Raw genomic sequence first — 17,741 nt, forward strand, 5'->3', positions numbered from 1 at the left:
TACCAACATTGGCTGTAGCATTGATGCCCAACAATGGGCCTTTGTGTATTTTGGTAACGTTGGCTAATCAACGATATCATCCGATGGCCCAATGATGACAAAAATCGCATTTACCAACATTGGCTGTGGCACTGATGCCCAACAATGGGCCTTTGTTTATTTTGGTAACGTTGGCTAATCAACGATATCATCCGATGGCCCGATGACGACAAATATCGCATTTACCAACATTGGCCGTAGCATTGATGCCCAACAACGGGCCTTTGTTTATTTTGGTAACGTTGGCTAATCAACGATATCATCCGATGGCCCAATGACGACAAATATCGCATTTACCAACATTGACTGTAGCATTGATGGCCAACAATGGGCCTTTGTGTATTTTGGTAACGTTGGCTAATCAACGATATCATCCGATGGCCCAATGATGACAAATATCGCATTTACCAACATTGGCTGTGGCACTGATGCCCAACAATGGGCCTTTGTTTATTTTGGTAACGTTGGCTAATCAACGATATCATCCGATGGCCCAATGACGACAAATTTTGCATTTACCAACATTGGCTGTAGCATTGATGCCCAACAATGGGCCTTTGTGTATTTTGGTAACGTTGGCTAGTCAACGATATCATCCGATGGCCCAATAATGACAAATATCGCATTTACCAACATTGGCTGTGGCACTGATGCCCAACAATGGGCCTTTGTTTATTTTGGTAACGTTGGCTAATCAACGATATCATACGATGGCCCAATGACGACAAATATCGCATTTACCAACATTGGCTGTAGCATTGAGGCCCAAAAATGGGCCTTTGTGTATTTTGCTACCGTTCGCTAAACAACGATAACATTCGTTAGCCCAATGGAGACGAATACCGCATTTACCAACATTGGCTGTGGCACGGATGCCCAACAATGGGCCTTTGTGTATTTTGGTAACGTTGGCTAGTCAAAGATATCATCCGATGGCCCAATGATGACAAATATCGTATTTACCAACATTGGCTGTGGCACTGACGCCTAACAATGGGCCTTTGTGTATTTTGGTACCGGTGGCTAAACAACGATAACATTCGTTGGCCCAGTGAGCACAAATATCGCATTTACCAACATTGGCTGTGGTACTGATGCCCAACAATACCAGTTGAGTTTGCTTGTGGCGTCACTAGATGGCGTTACTGTCTCCAAACATCGAAGTTATAGTTATTTTCTCGATTATTCCGGATATAATCATAATATTTTTTAAAAGTAACTTATAAATCTAATAGCTATAACTATAAAATTTATACATAAATTTAAAAAATTGTATTTTACCAACATTTTCTCAATTTAAATCTCAAAAAACATAAATCTCGCTTACGAAGTTTCGAAGTGCGGTTAGTATATATACAAATTAGAATGTATAGTAAGTGTACTTGCTTCGGCAGTACATATACTAAAATTGGAACGATACAGAGAAGATTAACAACAACTGCTGCCTAGGGCCTTCATGTGGATACAACCAATGCCTACCGTAGTGTAATTGTAATATTTATCAGCAAAGGCCCAACGTCGTATTACACAACCACTTACCTAACGTAGGGTAACTGTAGGACTCGTAAACAAAAGCCCATTACATAATTAGACTGTAGGCACACTATAAATTACACAACTATTTACCTACGGTAGTATTGTAAGAATCCTACACAAGGCCCAACGTTAAAGTTACAATGTTGGCCCTTTGTGGGACAAGCTGTGTTGGGCCTTCAACCTGGTGCACGACTACCTACCGACCTACCTGACTTGCCGATGGGTAATTGTAGAATTTGCAAACAGAAGCACAACGAAAAAATTGCCCTTTTTTATTTTTTTGCAGTTGGCCCTACAGCAAGCCATACGGCCAAATGTAACAATTAACCAACCATCAAACAAATGAGTATAGGCCCAACCACGGCCCAACCAAAACCACCACCGTTGAATAATTGTATGATTTATTTAAATAGGCCCAACGAAAAAATTACTCTAGTGGCCCTCTGTTGGGAATCTTTGGGAGGGCCTTTGTCGAGGGCCCTCCAGCAAATCGTACGGCCAAATGTAACAATTAACCAACCATCAAACAAATGTGTATAGGCCCAACCACGGCCCAACCAAAACCACCACCGTTGAATAATTGTATGATTTATATAAATAGGCCCAACGAAAATATTACTCTAATGGCCCTCTGTTGGGAATCTTCGGGAGGGCCTTTGTCGAGGGCCCTCCAGCAAATCGTACGGCCAAATATAACGGTTGCCCAACTAATACGTAAACAAAGGACCAACAAAATCCCTACAAGAAAATGCTATTAGGGCCTATACTTACTATTAAATCGGAGACCATTATTCATTTATATTACAGTTGCTATAAATTGAGCGAAATAGATTGAAAAATAAAACTTTACATACAAGTCATACAACCGAATTGATAACCTCCTCCTTTTGAGATTTGGGAGTGGGTTAAAAATAGACGATCACGAACATTTGCGATAAATAATTCTGTAACTAAGACTTCGCTAAGCCTGTGCTGTCCATGTGGACTGTGGAGACATACGCATACTTCGCAACGTCCTCTTCATAATAGAACATATTTTGCTACCCTTTAAGGCCTATTCTAACCTTGAAGTACCATATTAATCTGTGCATGGTTGATTTCAGTATTATGTCGTTGCCATATACATATTTGGGTGAGCGTAATGCACATACCTAGGTACATATAATATCAATATTAGTGTTTGATATCTTTAAGTTTCCCCAACTTATAAAAAGTTTTCAATTAACGCACATTATTTATATTCATCTAATATAATAATTATAATAAAAGATTAAGTAGGAACATTTAAAGTTCGAAAAGGCATCTTTGTCCCCTGTTTAGTTGCTGAAATGTAGGTACATCGCTACGGGGTTAGGGGAGACCCCTAACCCCCCATTAATGCAGAAACACACTTGCCTACCGCGCTAGCCACGAAGTTTTCACACTCCCTAATCTGGAAGTCATTAATCATCGATCAATGTTAATAGATGAATTTTATAAGCGCTTGCGCGCGCACCGAAGCGCACTGACCGCGACTACCGTAAGCACCTCGTCCTATTTGAGCAGGCTTAAGTAGACGAGTCGGATTCATGCGGCACCAAATACACCGGCCATCACAATGCATCAGCGCCGACGAAGTGAAGGGCACTTGGAATTCTTGGATTATTTTAACTTGTCTTTTTCAATGTCAGCGTTTAAAATAATTGCATCACAATTTTAAAATGCGAGGCTTTTGCTTTTAAGACGCTTTAAAGCGTCGTGTAATAAGATTATTTCCTGGAAATCATGAGACACTTCTTTGTCGGGCTGTAGGTATTCGTAAATAACACATTGTGCGCAAATGAGAGTTGCTTAATTTTTCTACTGAACTGCTTATCCGCGTATTTTGTTGCATTAAATGTATAAAAATCCTGAAAATTAATAAGATCATAACATCACTTTTTGGGTCGTGTCCACATTTAATATTTTATCTTTTCTGTATGTGTGGGGCAAATATGCAAAAACATCGGCACCGGTTTTGGGCGATGTATGTGGTAAGTACATTAGTCATGTCATGACCAGAAGCTGAATTGCAGTATCCTAAATAACTTTCGGGTATAGGAAATAATTAATTTTTTAGCTTGTAAGATTTTACTATTGTATGTATGTTAGTTTGTAAGGTACCTATGGGCCTTAGTTGCCTGATAATAAATGATATTTGATTTTGATTTTGATAGGAAGCACATATAAAATGAATATGAACAATATGAATATTAGAGTAAAATATTACCTATATGCATGGAACGTAATTTTACTTGATTTATGGTTCGGTGGTATCGTATGGTGGTGGTTTATATGGAACGTTATTTTATATGTTTGAATATATCAGATATTTTGGCTCATATGGTTCTATCATATTAGTGCAGATGACTGTTAGTAATGTCATAGCATAGATGACGTCACGCCTACGTACCGTACCGTACTTACGCTAGAAAACAAAACAAGAGAAGATAACGCATGCGCGTGACCAGCCGGCGGCCTTCCATAGCAGACCACAATTATATACATGCAATTACGGAAAATCACTCTCTCTCGCGGACTTATCGTCCATTGTTCCATGTCGGAAACGATTTTGACAATTAAGCTACAAATGTTGTAGTCCAGCCAATGAAGACCCTACAATCATTCCCCCGAAAACTAAGTGCATTTAATTATAAATGAGAAGTAATTCCAATTCATTTTAGAATATATAAATGATTTTACATTCTAGCCTGTATTGCATATTATAATGGCAAATAACGGGGTTAAAAAAATTAAACATTAGTCTCTAAAACCTCTTGGTTGTTGAATGGGGTACGACGTGGGCCGCGCTCTATTGTAAGCCGATTTAAACACAGCTTAATTCCGATGACGTCGAATGATTTCTGGAATGAGATTGCTACATCGCAGATGAATATTTCGAAACACTTTTGTAATGGTATTCAAATTATTCCGATCGAAAATGAGTATTGCAATTGCATGTTCAATATTTTGCTATAGTCTAAGTGTAGGCATCTAATAGTTAGTAGTTACTCAATGTTACGCATCCATGGTGGGTGAAACAAAAATTATATGAAACATACTTATTACAATATATCAATGCATAGGTAATAAAACTAATTAAGAGACAAAGATAAACGGAATAGATACCTACAAATGTTTTTTTCGTGCCTGTATCTGCAAGTTTCTGTCGTTGTCTATGTAGCATCATATTCAGAGACATAATTAAATCAATAAAATTTATTCTCAGGCATCTAGGTCTATATTTTATAGGTAGTAGCAATTGTATGTATAATGTAAATTACCCTTACGCTTGAAATATAGTTACCGTAAAATGTGGCTGTTGTGCTCCAAAATTCGAAAAAAAAATTAAATAAAAAGAATTTATATAGGTATGTTGATAAACGTATTAAAGTAGACTATCGTGACTATTAGGTACTTATGTTGTATTTAATACTTACATGATGTTGTGATACCTATAGTTTACATATAGGTAAAAAGTTTTATAAGTAGTTTTATGATAAAAGCAAATAAAAATAACATAGAAACGTTAACCCGGCTACAACTCCTCGCGAATTGTCGGTCTGCTTTCCGGTAATTACCAGGCGAGGACGTGGTAAAATTTTGTTGGTTTTCTGTCTATTTCTTTATAAGTAATTATATCTTTTTTGATTGCTAAACTCCTCCTTAAGCGTTAGCAAAACCAGGCCAATGCAAACATATAAGTATTTTGATGTCAAAATTATATTTGAATGATGTCATGTTGTTATCAATCATGCGTGCATTTCGCTCGTACTTGATCGTACATGTATTGCTGCTAGCGAGACGCACAGGCGAATGATTACCAAAATGACATCACTTAAATATAATTTTGACATCAAAATGTAGGTTCGAATTGGCTTGCCTATCTCTATGAGTTGAAGTTAATGCGAAGCGTCAGCGCGGCGCGGCGCGCGGCGGCCGTGGAGGTGTCAGTCTCGGGTGGGAATCGCCCCGGGCAGAATGGCTCACTCGCTCGTAAAAAATAGCACCGAAAGCTAATTTGCGCAAACAATCGTCCATCATCACGTATGTTTGTTATTATCATGCCGCGATCAGAAAGGGATTAGAAATAACAGATTTCCATACACTTACGTCAAAATCAATATGGATTGACAGCTATCTCAATCCCTTTCTAATCGCGATTCAGTAATACTAGTACCTGCAAGTGCAAGTTGTAAAGTATCCTACCTAACACAGCAAATTTTTTTTCAGAGTTTGAGTTTCGCTTTGTTTTCAGGAGGAAATGTTTATGTAGGACCCAGTACAAACAAATTGTACCATTTTCTTTTTCAATTATGTAATAGTCATCATTTTCTATCTTAATAAACATGACTGTGTCATCATCCCAATTATAATTTATTAATTTATATATAATAATAAACGCCATAAATTGATTGGAGTAAAGAGTAAACATTATAAGCTTCACAGTACACGAAGACGAGTCGATTTAAGTAATACATACGACACAAGTACAAAATCAGAATAATGACATCTTCTGACTCTGTTTTCGTCAGTAGATATGAATTATAATTATTGCATGTCTGTCTGTAGTTGTTTTTCTCTGGATCACAGTTTTACTCTGTTATTCGCAATATTAAAGCAAATACCTTCTGCTGCATAATAAAATTAAGAAACTTTAATGAAATCGAAATTCAAAGGGAATTTCACATGTAACGATTACAAGCAATGTTGGTAATAACGTGACATGACATAAAGTAGGTGGCTACATGCAGCCTGAGTTGCGCCCGCCACCGACTTAAGGTACATTACCAGTTCATTAAAAACGTGCATTATAGTTCTCGTATCATCATGTTAACTAATTGATCTTACAAAGACAGAACTAGTGACCGAAGTTGACATGACCAAACATGGCATAATCATATTAGATTTGTGTCATGTGATTGACGTCATCGTATCATTGGACGACATATTCTAAGAGCGGTGGTTCTGAGCTGAATGAAACTCAATCGAAATAATTAATTAAGTATAGGTAATAAATTAACTGAATGGGATAAACTGCTGTACACCGCGAAAGTTAAATTAAGTATGTGTTTACTCATTACTCGTAATTGATTGATTGATTGATTTTTGTGCAGTACTTACCATAGAGAAATCAAAACAGCATTAATTTTGTGTAATTAAGAAAATCCTTAATGAGTAAATACAAACTATGCTAGTCTAACAAGTCAAACATTTATCAAAAGATATAAGATTAAAAACTGTTAAGATCATTGATCACTTTGGGCTCAAAACAATACAAGATACAACAGAAGTAAGGCCTATACTAGGTCCAGCACGCATGCGTTATTAATTTTGATCTAATACCATTACTTACCCGAGCTGCTAAGAACGGTGCCGGCGCCGACACGAGATTTACTAAGATAGTCTTTCAAAATAACGAGCTGCATTTTGAAAGCTTACTGCTAAAACCTCTGGTACGGGTTCAGTTCGCTTACAAATATGGGCTTAATTACGCGTGCAGTAAAGATAATTTTTGAAATTTGCATTGTGGGGTGATATAGTATTGGGAAAGAAATCGAGTTAATTTGTGTTTTGAAAGAGCGCCCGAAGCTACTACTTTCCAGGAAAGCTGTGTCATAGGTCGCGGAGACACGCAACGTTCGCATGTAAGTCGCGCCGTTACAAGATAATTAATTCGTACTCGCGCGCAACTTCAATGGCCAATTAAGCTCGTCTTTGCGGCGATGATCTCTCACAAGCGCGCATTACGGTATGTCCCATCCTATCGTTCTTAGTTAACAAGACATTAGGTTAGGTTAGATTAGAGTATAAGGTTAAGTAGGTAGGTATTTATTTTATGAATTTACCAAGTAAAGGATTCCTCACGTTAGACCGGGCCGTGTCCGGGCCGGAGCTTCCGATGCATCGTTTTCTATGGAAAGCATCACGTGATCGCCTGTCTTGATAGAAAAGTAAGCGCCGGAACTCCGGTCCGAACATCACAGCTCGGTCTAACGTGAGTCATCTTTTAATATATTCTTGTATAATATCTGGGAGACCGAGCTTTGCTCGGAAAACATAAAAACTCAAAAATGCGCGTTTTCACAGAGATAAGACCTAGCTAGATCAATTTATCGCCCCCGAAAACCCCCATATAGCAAATTTCATCGAAATCGTTAGAGCCCTTTCGGAGATTCCCAGAATATATATACATATAAATAAATAAATAAATAAACGAGAATTGCTCGTTTAAAGGTGTTACTTAGGTACGAAAACCTTTTAGTTGGCAAGCAAAATGTATCACTAATGGTAAGTAATTAAATAATCATGAAAACTGAGTAGGTACCTATTGCAATTTATGCTCTATTTATTTTTGTATCTATCAACACGATTATAAAAAAGTGAGGACACCAGAGACTACACGAAATGTCGATGAAATAAAATTGTATTGTATTCCAATTAGGAACGAAAACTAAAACCCATAAGAATGGAAGGTTACAATACAGTCGCTAATCGCCATATTACTTTACTTTAGAGGTGGCTATCAATCTTCATTACGCGTGTAACCGGCGCCTTGCGATTAATTTTACATAATAAAGTGCACGTGAAAGTCGCATACCGTTCCTCTGAGCCCGATAAACAAGCAAATTGGTTTGCACTTTAAACACTTGCACTAAATATTTTTGTGACCTAAAATTTGTTGATGGAGTGATGCAACATAGACCTTAAAAAACTTTTTACTGACCTAGTAATACAATACGATACAATACATTTTCAGGAAACTATATTCACACCTAACCTGTAGGTACACATACATTTGAAATACGAAAAGCGTGATCTCGGGGGAACGGGCGAGTGTTCAGGGTGTGCACTACATCCGAACACCTGAGGGCCTACCGCGAACCACGTTCGACGTGTTGACTCTCAGTCGCACTTGTAAATTCGTACGTAAGTGTGACAGAGAGGCAACATGTCGAACGTGGTTCGCGGTAGGTTCTCTGCTGGTGCGGGAGCGTGCGGGGCCAGCCGGGGATCATTTCGGTTCCACTTCCACGGTACTCGTGCACGGTGCACGGCAAATAAAAGAAAACATTTTTCTTAATGAGAAGTAAATAGGTACATCCTCGCTTAGTCCGTGAACCATATATGTATTAGTATTTTCTTCAATTGAGTTTGTTTGTCTGGGTAGCGTTTCCCTGTATTAAAGATAGGCATATCCTAGTTTACATTCTACTTCGGATGTACATAATTATCAGGAGTTTTTTTTTCAAAGCACATTACCTTCTGTAGGTAGGTATTGTATGCACCAAATTAATGGTAACTACATAATGATGCAACTGATCATTTAAATTCATCACAAACAACAATATTACTGTTACTCGTAACGTAACTTGTTAACGATTTCCTAGTCCATGCAGCAAGAAAAAGGACAATAAAAATAAATTGTTAAAATCTGATAGCCATTATTTCGATACAAAAGTTCCCATTTAAGTCGTTACAGAATCGTTAAACGTTAGTTTAAAGGCGAAGCTGTTGTGCTCGTGGAGAGAACGGGCTCGCTTCGCGCGATGCTATGTCGTCGGCGCGGCCCGTGCGCGGGCGCCTTTCACCGCGGGTCGCAGGTCAGGGCGCGCTCAGGTGCTCCGCCCTCAGCGATGTACCCCCCGCCGCTACACACCCCGCGCCACCCCTCTCTGCCCCGCGCGCTAACGGCCCGCCACCATTGCCCTATTCAGCTGTCGCCGCGTGAACAACGCCGCGTCGCCGAACACAACATCCTCACTTATGAATTATTCCAATGCTCTACACCGTTTAGAAATTACAAAACAATACGAAATGTAATAATAAATTTCTGTATGCTCTTTGTTAGCTTTCAGGTAGGTTACTCGCCATAGTTTACGAGGTACATGTTTGCCTTTCAGGAGCGCGCTGCGACACAACGTATGTAATGAATACATTATACTGAATGGAAGAAGTATGAATACGATGCACGGTAATCAGGGAGCGAAGCGAAAGTGGTGCCTACTTTATTTCGGCAATCAAGCTTCAAAGTAATAACCGAGTGTGAATGTTTTGTGAGATTAACGTGATAATTTCCTGTTACCGAAGATAATGCGAGAATCAATTTGTGCCGATTGCAGTTTTGAGGTGCCATGGCGTGCGAGATGCGTCGTTAGGGTAATGCGAGCGTAGCGGCGCGCCGGCGGAAGCTGCGCACCGCGAGCTTTCGGAGGTTCCCACGGTGCCCCTCCCCGCGCGCGCGGTTGCACAATGAGAGGTGAACGCGGATCTAAGCAATCGCTTAACCTCGCCCACTGCGCCGACGCCGATCTGTACCGTACTGTTCTGCAGTGTAAACCTGAGATACATAAAATCACTATCTTACTATTATGTCTATGTTTCTGATAACCTGCACCTAAAATTTCTTCCAAAGATTATTATGGCTTTAGCAGTTCAACTAAGGGAACGAATCAGTTGACCAAGTGTATAACATTTTCTGGAAGGTTTTGTTCTCGTAGAGAGGCGAAACACGTGTCGAGTATTGTTCTTTTGATGGTAGTTTGTTAATATTTATTTGCGTATTTATTTTTGCGTTGGGAGGTTGAGAAAATTAAATTACATTTAAAAAATACGCAAGTATTAAGTGTAACGGGTTAGCACTGATTGACTAGCACCACAGAATAAATAATAGTACTAGGTACAGAAGACTCACTCTCTAACAAAACGTGTCTGTTACGATCAGCACAGATATGGCCGCTAGGTGGCGACAGCGCCACGCGCGGCTTATGGCTTTCCCTAAAATTGGGGTGGAAAGGATGTACTTTTAGCTACCTGTAGCAAAGCGACGAAATCACGGAGTGAGCCACGCCTGCTAGCACGTTATCTTTTCGCGGATTAGCAAAGTAATATTTTGGTTTTAATTTGCAAGGTGTTAATATTTTAATAAATTAAAACTATGTGCATGGCGCTTACTTATGACGCTATACCAGTTGAATACATTTTCTGTCACAAAATATATACATAATATATATATATGTAATTTATCAATATTTTATTACATATTTCTAATGTAGGTAATGTCTCTTACCGTGCTAATTACATGAATCCACTTATAGTTCGTTTTTTTAGCATTAGAAAGAACTTGGAAGAAGGTGAGCGATTTTGACATGTCTTTTAATTCAAAAAGGCTTTTTAAAAATTAGTAACTATTACTTATGAAAGCAGAAGAATATAAATGATCGTATTAGATTCATAAATGTTACATATTTGCCGTATCTTACTTTTAAAATGTGTTTTTCAGTTAAAAGACACATCACGATTGTTTATCTTATTTCTAATACTAAAAAAAACTTCGGCAAAGAGAATACATAGTTTCAATATAGACGGCCCGACCTTCCCTCACAGAGGGGCAAGTGTGCCCAGTGAAGTTGGCCAGCGGCACGGGAACATGAATAATGCCACTGAAAAATGAATCATACATATCTTAATAAATTGTAAAATGTTATGTGGTATAGGTACGTGCTGTAAGGCAGTTCCCGACTCATTCGTGTTCTCGCGCTCAATTCTGATGTTTTCATTGATTACCTATAGTATCGCAAACAACTGTGGCTTAATTGAAACGATTAAAATGAAAATGTTTTAAGTTGGCACTAACTAACCCTAGATTCATTAAGACTTACTATACATAGAGTTACGTTACATTGATTGTAACTGGACTTAAAGACTTACAATGCGAGTTCTCGCACCATCTAATTGAGCCTTTGGATTTTTCGGTACGTACTTATTTAATCAGGTTTACGTTGTACTAATTCTTTTTGTTTATTTTGCATAGCGAAGCATACCGTTTAAAAAACTGCATGTCATTAATATTAATTATATTTACAAGGACTTTACACATCTAAGGAGAGAATGCGTAGCGTAGTTTTCCAGTTAGTTGCAGACATAACATAAACAAACACATTAAAGTGTTTGCCTTTGTCTTGGCTTTTGAACCACAATATTTATGCAGTGGATACTAAAATCACCATTTTCTAATTTCACAAATTTACAGTGACACTGCTAACTTCCTATAGGTTTGTTGCTTGATGGCCTTAAACTTCCATTAGGTAGCAAATAGGTACAGTAAAACCTTTTAAGTTTTTTTTTATGATGAAGCAATTTTAATAAAATTCGCGTACAGAGGTAGAGGTAGTATCGGAAATGATCTTAATTAAGTAAGAGCTTTTAACCGCGTATCGAGGTTAGAGAGGAATAAACCACGCTTTCTCTATGGTCCATCAATTTTACCGACCTTACCCATCACTGTGGATTACGAACTAGACATGATACTTTTAGGTAGTATGAAGCATAAAATGATGTCACCTAAAGCTAATTTTGTGTTTTAAATCGAACGCGTTAATCATTACTTTTTTTAAATTTTAAAGTCGAAAGATAAAGATCAAAAATGTACAGAGATGACCAGAATTCACAAACAATATTTTCATTATGGCGGCAGTGACGGCCAACGCCAGCATTACCTTAAACTTAAAAGAGCTTATCTTTATTAAAAACGTAGGTGGTTATATCTTTTTGCACTAAGTTGGGAGAGTGATGGTTACTTTCGATACATCCGGCAGGTCGGGCGAGGTCACGACCGTGCTTTTTTGTCCAGCACCTACAGCTAGGTACACTGGTGCCCAGAGATGAAAAGAAGTAAGACCTTACGAGCTCATTGATAGTTTCTGACTTTTTTCTTTGTGCGTGAGTGTAGTGGCGAGTGCATGCGACGCGTGATTATGTTCGACGCGCTTAATTATGCTGTCACATCGTCACATGATGGGCAATAGTGAAAGCGAACGATACCTATTATACCTGCCATAATGACGGGGAAGTTTGTTGGTAATATCGCAAGATTTATAATGTTGTCCATTTTTATATGACAATGCCAGCTCATTTCGGGTTATGATTAACTGTCGGATGAAATGGAGAAACTATTGTTTAATTATATTAATCAACTTCATGCCATCATTAACTTATGCAATTTTGCATAGATAGGTACCTACTCATTATCATTTATTTATTTGAGTGGGTATACATACACCTTACCAGAACTTAATGAGAAGAGATGAGAGTGTAACATCACGACATATTATCCTCGCACCAATCTGCTGCCTCTCTCATCTCTGGCTCACCCTTAAATAAAACGCAATAATCGTGGATAAATATGACTGTCCGAGGGGCGAGGGGAAAACAATATTTTTTTATTAAATTTAATTAAAAGTAGGCCTATGTCCTGTGTGAATAACAACATTGCTAAAGAAAAACCCATTACTAATAAATTTAAGTAGGAGATACTCGAAGTAGGGGCGAAAAACCAATGCAATAGCGATTACTCAACCGACAAGAGAAATCTTGCAAGACCTTTATTAATCATGATAACAGTGTTTCAGATGATCACCTAAAAACATATCGCGTCGATTTCGTTTCAAACTTCAAGATACCTTGGTCATAAAACAATGGGCCCGATTCGGATTTTGAAATAGACATCTATTAGATATCTTTTAGACATCACCAAGATACGATAACGATATGTTGAAGATCTAACCTGTCAAATTTGACATTTGCGCGATTCTGGAGATACTCTTGAACGATTTCCACAGGATATGACTTAGAGATCCAATTCACATCTAATAGATATCTTACTCTATCTAACGTAAAAGTGACATTGGTTGCCCGAATTACGCTGCAAAAGAGAACTAGTTGATATCTAAACTATAACGTATCTAGAATGGATCTAGGACGTGTCGTCTCTTGTGAATATCTTGAAGTTCGAATACGGCAGAATAACTTAAATAGTATCTCTTCTTTATCTCGCAAACCAAAAACGTCAACCAACGGAGCACATATTTAAAATATGCAGTGCAATAAAGATCATTAATTATTAAAAGCAGTTCTGTTTGCTTGATACCTACGAAGCAATTTAGCAGTGTACGGTTCCGGGACCGGAATGGGCCGGTCATCCTTGAGCGCGCTGAATCCGACGCGCCCAGACCGCAATCTTTTATAATATAACATATAATATGCTGAACTATATCTCCGAACGGTAGGTTAGTGCCGTATCGAATTCGCTTCGAAATCTGAAATTGCACGGTTAATTTTTATATTACTTTCCGTGATCGTAACAGTAGATTGTGTTTTTATGTAAAGTTAGCTTATAACTTAATAGGTAGATTGAGTATTCGCCTTGATTTCAGCAACCAATGTGGAAACTTTAAAAAAAACATAAAAACAAGAATTAGCAATAGGGAACACCAGTACTTATTCCGGTGCAGTGGGAATCCGTCGAAGTGTTTATTTATTTATTTAGCAGGATTAAACATCTCCTATATATTAAAACAAATATTCTGACTCGATTTTCTGCAATTTTCTCCATCGTGCGCCCTTATTATTAAAGTACAATTTTTTAACATTTTTTTTGGTATTCACTCTGAAGAAACCCCCAATTAAATGCATTTATAGAAACTTAAGCAATCTTATTAACATCAACCGAGTTATCTTAAGTATCTTAGCGTTGGAGTAGCAGGTGTAACACGAGTAATACCTACTTAGTCATAAGTAAAACCAAGAAAAGCAAACACTCCGAGCAAGCTGCAATTCAATCTCTCAGAATATAATATGAATAAATGAATACCAACTACTTAAGAGGAAAGGGCACGACCGCTTCTCCATAGAAACGAAGTCCTCATTTTCCTCTCTGGATATTAAAATTATGAAAAGGAGCGTTACATCATTTGATGTAGTATATTAACTATATTTATGCAACCAAACAAATATTTAAGTCAAACGAAGAGTCGTTTGACTGTTTCGACTTTTTGATTATCATAATAGTTATGAGTTTAGGAGCGAAAATCAAATGATGTAGAGTTTGTGCGGAAAGAGAAGAGTCGTGAAATATATTGAGCCCCATACATTCCACGACTCTTTCCGCGCATAAGTACTCTGCTTACAAATTTTTCAATGCTCTTCCTAGCTCTTATAGCAATTAAAAATTCGTAAAGAATCAAACGAAGGGCGAAGGGAAGGTTGCTGTACTGTCAAATATTTACAATAATATTAATATCCAGAAAAATAATTGAGCACGTTTGTATGGAAAGACGGTTTCGGGGCGGTAGTCCACTTTCGTCTTAATTTAAGTACAAGTACTTATTTAGTTGTTGTTGCCAATATCATCATTATACAAATAAAATTAAAATTTGATATAGAAAGTATTATAGGAATATATATTTCATATCAATCATTTTACTTTTGTCTCACGTTTACCCACTCAGACACCACATTTATTGAGTTATAGACAATATTATATTTATATAGTATCTGATTCTCAAAATTACGTAAATTTATGTTTATGTACTTTAGACTCTAAGTGCCTTAAGTCCGTTTCGTTTTACATACGATTAAGCTTCTAATTGCTAGGCATTTACAAGTTATAATTGTTTAACTATTCATGCGTACACGAGTCACTCTTGAACAAGTAATAAATGTCTAAGGATTCGTTAGCAAAAGATAAAGCGCGTCAAACACGTTTACACTAGGGATGTACCGACTTGTCGCCGACTAGTCGGGAAAGCCGACTATCCGGCCTCATTTGTAGTCGGCGATTAGTCGGCGACTAGTCGGCAAAAATGGCCGATTAGTCAGCACTTTATAAGTGACAGAAAAACAGGGCGAAAAGAAATAAACAGCAAATATTTTCATAAGCTTTTCACCTATTTTACCCAAATTTTATTTAGGGTGCTTACGAAAACTGTTGTTCGAAATATTTACCGTGTGGTCGCTTTCTTATGTCCGATAAATCTGATTGTCCGGTCGTCGTATAAAATATAGCCCTAGGATTTTTTTATTTTATTTTTAGCATTACTATAACATGATACATAGAGCAAACGATTGTTTTTTAGTGCATCGGAATCTAACTTATACCAAACTAATGCCAAATCAGTAGTCGGTACATTGAATTTTTTTTTGCATTATTATTATATGATAAAATAGAGCGAATGATTGTTTTTGTGCATCTGAATCTAACTTATACCAAACTAAAGCCAAATCAATAGTCGGTACATTTAAATTGATTTTTGCATTATTATTATATGATAAAATAGAGCGAATGATTGTTTTTAGTGCATCTGAATCGAACTTAACCAAACTAATCAATCAATAACCAAACCAAACTAAACCAAATTAATCAACAACATCACTAGTTTACACGAGACAGGCGACAGATATAGCGACACATACAAATGAACTGCCTAAAACTTATATAATAAAAGCATACATAAATCAAATGATCAATTTACACTTGCTCGTCGCGTGGGCACACCGGCTACTTGATTTTCACATATATTATACAACGGGTATTGTTTGGGTTTCAAAACAAAATTGAAAGGCTATTAAATGCAAAAACTATTTGTCACTGTAACACAGACCGTATATGTATATTCAAGTAATCATGTCGATAATTCTCGAGTAGAGTAAAATCGTGTAGAGTCAGACCAAGCTATAGTTTCGTTTTTAGGGTTCCGCACCCAAAGGGTAAAACGGGACCCTATTATACTAAGACTTCGCTGTCCGTCCGTCCGTCCGTCCGTCCGTCCGTCTGTCCGTCTGTCTGTAACCAGGCTGTATCTCACGAACCGTGATAGCTAGACAGTTGAAATTTTCACAGATGATGTATTTCTGTTGCCGCTATAACAACAAATACTAAAAACAGAATAAAATAAAGATTTAAGTGGGGCTCCCATACAGCAAACGTGATTTTTGACCAAAGTTAAGCAACGTCGGGCGTGGTCAGTACTTGGATGGGTGACCGTTTTCTTTTTGCAATTTTTTCCGTTTTTTTTTTTGCTTTATGGTACGGAACCCTTCGTGCGCGAGTCCGACTCGCACTTGCCCGGTTTTTTTTAATTAGAAAGAAGATAAGCGATCTTGATATGTCTTTTAATTGAAAAACGTTCATTAAAAATCAGTAACTATTACTTATGAAAGCAGAACAATATAAATGATCATATTAGATTCATAATTGTTACATATTTACCGTGACTTATTAACCGACTTCCAAATCTCAAAGAAGGAGGTTATCAATTCGGTTGTATGTTTTTTTTTATTTTTTTTATTTTTTTTTATGTTTGTTACTCCATATCTCCGTCATTACTAGATCGATTTTGAAAATTCTTTTTTTGATTGAATGTATATGCATACAGATTGGTCCCGTTTTTGTCAAAACCCAGTTCTGATGATGGGATCCGTGAGGAATCGAGGGAACTCCTCAAATCTTAAAGGCATACATATAGTGATTTTTGGGTTTTTATCAACAAATCAAGCATATACATCCAAAAAAGTGACATTTGATGAAGTGGAACTGCTGATGATGATCAGAACGGAACTCTTTAACGACGCATAGTTCACGGTTGGCGATTTGTCCTCTTCGTTATGTTTGTTAAGCAAGTTAAGTTTTTAAGCCACATTTTTGTCAAGCTCGAGTTCTGATGATGGGATCCATGAGGAATCAAGGGAACTCCTCAAATCTTAAAGGCATGCGTATAGAGATTTTTGTATTTACATCAGAAAATCAAGCATTTTCATTAAAAACTGTTGCATTTGATGAAGTGGAACTGCTGATGATGATCAGATCAGAACTCTTCAACGACGCATAGTTCACGGTTGGCGATTTGTCCTCGTCGTTATGTTTGTTAAGCAAGTTAAGTTTTTAAGCCACATTTTTGTCAAGCTCGAGTTCTGATGATGGGATCCATGAGGAATCAAGGGAACTCCTCAAATCTTAAAGGCATGCGTATAGAGATTTTTGTATTTACATCAGAAAATCAAGCATTTTCATTAAAAACTGTTGCATTTGATGAAGTGGAACTGCTGATGATGATCAGAACAGAATTCTTAAACGACGCATAGTTCACGTTTGGCGATTTTTCCTTTTCGTTATGTTCGTTAAGCAAGTTAAGTTTTTAAGCCACATTTTTGTCAAGCTCGAGTTCTGATGATGGGATCCATAAGGAATCGAGGGAACTCCTCAAATATTAAAGGCATACGTATAGATTTTTTTGTATTTTCATCATAAAATCAAGCATTTATATTAAAAACTGTCGCATTTGATGAAGTGGAACTGCTGAAGATGACCA

The 17,741-nt window shown here is 37.4% G+C and overlaps 1 protein-coding gene across 1 annotated transcript in view; it reads right to left on the reverse strand.

Moving 5' to 3' along the window:
- The window catches only part of LOC134663807 (COP9 signalosome complex subunit 8), a 116,868-nt gene extending 99,361 nt beyond the window's left edge, over nucleotides 1-17,507 (reverse strand). The window contains exon 1 of the mRNA XM_063520316.1: nucleotides 17,486-17,507. The gene's annotated coding sequence lies outside the window, so the exon portion shown is untranslated. The remainder of the gene's footprint in view (nucleotides 1-17,485) is intronic.
- Nucleotides 17,508-17,741: the final 234 nt, after the last annotated feature.

The sequence above is a fragment of the Cydia fagiglandana genome, chromosome 4 (genome assembly GCF_963556715.1).
Source record: "Cydia fagiglandana chromosome 4, ilCydFagi1.1, whole genome shotgun sequence".
NCBI lineage: Eukaryota > Metazoa > Arthropoda > Insecta > Lepidoptera > Tortricidae > Cydia > Cydia fagiglandana.